The 4,280-nt window shown below is 30.0% G+C and overlaps 1 long non-coding RNA gene across 1 annotated transcript; it reads right to left on the bottom strand.

The window, feature by feature from the left end:
- Positions 1–200: 200 nt before the first annotated feature.
- Positions 201–4,040, bottom strand: LOC115033915. Its single transcript, XR_003839267.1, has 3 exons — positions 3,382–4,040; positions 2,706–2,853; positions 201–704 (listed from the first exon to the last, which is right to left on the bottom strand). It is a non-coding gene; the product is annotated as an uncharacterized LOC115033915 (long non-coding RNA).
- Positions 4,041–4,280: the final 240 nt, after the last annotated feature.

Raw genomic sequence — 4,280 nt, 5'->3', positions numbered from 1 at the left:
ATTAATTTATTCCAATAAAATATTGGTATTTAAAAATATCCTAAAAAATAAACTATAATTTGATTTAAACAAACATTATTACCATCAAAATTTGTCTAAAAATTGGCTATTTTTAATTTTTCCAAAATAAAAGTTTAATAAAATAAAAATATTTTTTTTTTTGGTAATAATAAAAAAAGTTTAATATTGATTAGATCAAGAGTTATTTATTTTTTCAGGAATTTCTTCAATTACACTCTGTATGGGTATAGTGTTATAAAATATAAATTATTATACATTATTATAATTTACAGGTGTCTCTCCTTGCAGTATGTCACTATGTCCCCGTAGTCGACCACTTATTTTCTGGTTTCTAATGTTTTTGAAGTATGGTGGTTTTGGAATTCGATTATTTAAATAACTTAACGTAAACAATATACCTTTATATTTACTATAATATATACGCTCTGAAGTTTGAAACATATATTGTAATATGGGTATTATTGATTGTGACTTTCAAATTCTTTTAAAAATACGGTTACGGGTATTACATTATTATTATTATGATTGTACCTACCTATCACATCTGCTGTCAATCGCAAAACGCCAGAAGTGCTCTTGTCTGCAGTATATGGCAACGATATTATTTGGGTCAACCATAATGGATTAAAGTGCATAAAATTCTGTCTCTCTTCGGAGTACACAAAACTAGATGGAGGAATAGACTACAAAAAAAAAAAAAATTAAATTAAAACCGTTAGCAGCATCCATAGTGTGTGATTTCATAATGACTTTAGTTTGGCTATATACTGCGCAGTTATCCGAAATCCTTGAACACATTTTATTATGTACCTATAGGTACATTTCAATATTTATCTAGTTTACTTTGCTAGTCAACAATAAAGAAATCAATCGAAATAATATTACCTATTATATCTTATAATTTTTTTTTTCACAACAGATGGTTTCGAAATCATTTAATTCGTCGATTTGTTGTTTTGATCGAGGAAATACGTTATTTTACGATTACTTTATACAGAAAAACTTCCGTTAACGGTCACCACTAAAAGACGGTCACCTTTATGTAATGGTAATTTTTTCTGGTCCCGTCAAGTGTTAAGGGAAAAAAAAATTTATATAGCGGGCACCAGCCCCCCCACCCTATATTATGTAATTTTCTGATTTTGTTTTACAAAATATCCATTATGTTTAAGTATACATTTTTTATAATTTTTATAATATTTTAATTTTTTTTTTACATTTTTGAAGTCTATACTGATTATACAGACCACGGTTCATTTATATCTTAAACTGTGATACAAACATTAAATCAAATAAAACATAATATTGCGGAAGTTAAATTAAGCATCATAATACATTCATGGGATATTTAAATTACTTATTAATTTTCGCCCCCCTCCCCTTGAATTGACATGAAGACGCCACCGGCAGGCACTCTAAAAAACGGTCAAATTATAAGATGAAATAATAAAAAATATGTACATGTGTATAGTTTGCCCAAATTATGTATGGCAGTTAATAGTTATCTTATCGAGCTTTTATACGATAACCTTATGAACACGCCGGGTATGTGTATTTGATTATTTTTCATTTGTGGTCAGTATCAATTGAAAACGTTTTGAAGTGCGTGGTCATGATGACTTCCAAACGAAAACACCTAACTGTAGCAGAAAAATTAGGCTGTTAGAATATTATGAAAAAGAAAATGTGAGCGCGCGTACTCTCGCAATAAATATTGATTAGGGGGAACTCAAGCCACCGATTTAATAAAGAATAAAGATACGGTATTAAAACTGTGGAAATCCAAAGGTAATGATGGAATGAAAACTATAAAACGCCGTAAAACCAAATCAATTAATAATATCAATGATGTTGTGTACGAATGGTTTTTGCAAATTATTGTGTATGTATTTGGTTTTTTTATGCACACTATACATACCTAGTGGTCATCTGGAAGTATTGGCACTTCTATTAGCGCGGCCATTATTGCAGGTCTCTTCGGTGACCTTTACATGGAAGTTTATTGTACTTTTATGTCTCTATACGTATATTGTACTACATTAATATTATTCATTGGCAATTGTTTTGTTTTAATAATATTACATACTGTTTTGTTGTTCAACTTTCTTATTATGGGTTGAATCAGTTTTAATCATACACGTTGTAAAAAACGATAACAAAAACTTTAAATTATGTAAAACAAACTTTAACTTTGATAAACTAATTTGATATTAGCAGTTACCTAAAAGCTAGTATACCTACATATAATATGGTACATTGGTAACAGAATTTGTTTAATTTCCAACTATTATGATTGAATACAATTTTTAAAATATATCGAAAATATTTTTCTATTTTAGTTTTTATGTAGATAATTCATAATTATTATTACGTTATCAACCAAGCATCGATATTCAATGTATTATTTAAAAAAATTTAAACTGAATAGTTAAGTATTCCGAAAATGTATTATAATATATTGTACTTTATTTGTAACACTTTCTTCATATTTAGACCATTTTTTTATTAACACGATTTTATAACCACGTAAAATAATAATTTATCAGTTTTCTAATCATATTATTATGTGTACCTATTGATCTTGAATCAAGCACAACCGGTTCAAACAGATACTGGTTATCTAGTTTTATATTGCTAATATATTCACATCAAACGTATACTGCATAACGCCAATATGTACGTACCTTAGTACCTATATGTATTCTTGACTCTTGAAAGTGATCTATATTGATAGATTAATATTATTTTACAATGATGGATATGAGGTTGCTGTTATAGAGCTATATACAGTTTATATGGTGACCGGAAATGACGCCAAGTCGGTATATTGACCTACGAAGTGAAAAGTTTTTAATATTTGCGAAAAGATACGAATGACGTACGTTGTGTTGCCTAACATATATATCCTTAAGCATTAAACACCATAATAATATAATATAAAGGTATATTCAGAAGCATACTATTGAAAGTTCGTGTTCTTTGTTATTTATCTTGTTTGTAATTATTAAATATATATTGGACATTATATTAGTTATCCTATTTTTTTTTTTGTTATCTTGATATTATTATAATATAGTCTTAAATAAAGAGTATACAAAGTTCATGTTGTGTAGCAAGAGATTTTTTTTATATACAATAATTATTTACTGAAATGGTTGGCATTTATCAAAAGAATTAATATTTTGAAGTTTGAACACGGATCAGAGATTAAAATAAAATCAATAGGTATTGCGAAAAATATGTTTAAAAGTAGATACTTATTATCGAACGTTAAAAAAATTATAAAAATGGAAATATTATTACAACAATAACAATAACACGATATCAACAAATACTGTCTAAATTAAAATAATTACCTACTTTTAGAAACGGTCTGTAGCAACTGCAGCTAGGTATATTGACGGTTTTGATATACTCGTACATTTTCTTATGTTTTAAACTTCGAGCAAAACGTGGGATAGTGTACTTTTCTGCGGAGATCTGTCGAACGCTATTGAACGTGTGCTCGAAAATCACACTAAATGACTGACGATGTTAGATGTTTTTTTTTATGTTTTGACGTGTATGTACTATGATTCCTAATGGAAATCATCATCATTGTCATACGTAGAGTTCGGCCCTCGTCGCATTTGAACGGCCGTACCGATGTTGTGCCATCGGGAGTGTTGGGTCGCGGTTATCACGAGTAAATCTTCGGGATCTCGACCTGCGGTCTGTCGCAGTATAGCCCCAGACTCATTATGGATTATGAGACACCTGCGAAGGGCCAGCGAGTGTTTTACAATAATAATTAGTAATATATTTACGGCGGCCACGCGCATCATTCATAACAATAATAACCTATTATTATTATCATTATTATTGACATACAGCAAATAAAGTAACTACGCGTCTTTCGTTTCGGCGCTGTACAAGTGCGAAACGGTACCGGTCGACCTACATTTCGGGCCGACGCGCGTCGAACTTTTTAGAGAAGAGTGGCGCGAAATTCATATACGTCGCCAGCGGAGACGACAAGACGGCGCACGTTAACGCTCGACCCACTTAACTTCAATATAAATAATATATATATATAATATAATGTGTATTGCGATAAATTTGCGGGCCATCGACAAGCTCAAAACGTGCGCATGTATAGAGGTGCGCTTGTAAAATAGTATATATTACACATTATCTCCGTGCGCATGTACGTCATATTATTATAATATAATATTTTATATTTTATAAGAGATTCTGATTGACATTGTGAAACTGCGTTG

This window comes from Acyrthosiphon pisum, chromosome A1 (assembly GCF_005508785.2).
Source record: "Acyrthosiphon pisum isolate AL4f chromosome A1, pea_aphid_22Mar2018_4r6ur, whole genome shotgun sequence".
In the NCBI taxonomy this organism is placed as follows: domain Eukaryota; kingdom Metazoa; phylum Arthropoda; class Insecta; order Hemiptera; family Aphididae; genus Acyrthosiphon; species Acyrthosiphon pisum.
This window is presented reverse-complemented; position numbering and strand designations above follow the sequence as displayed.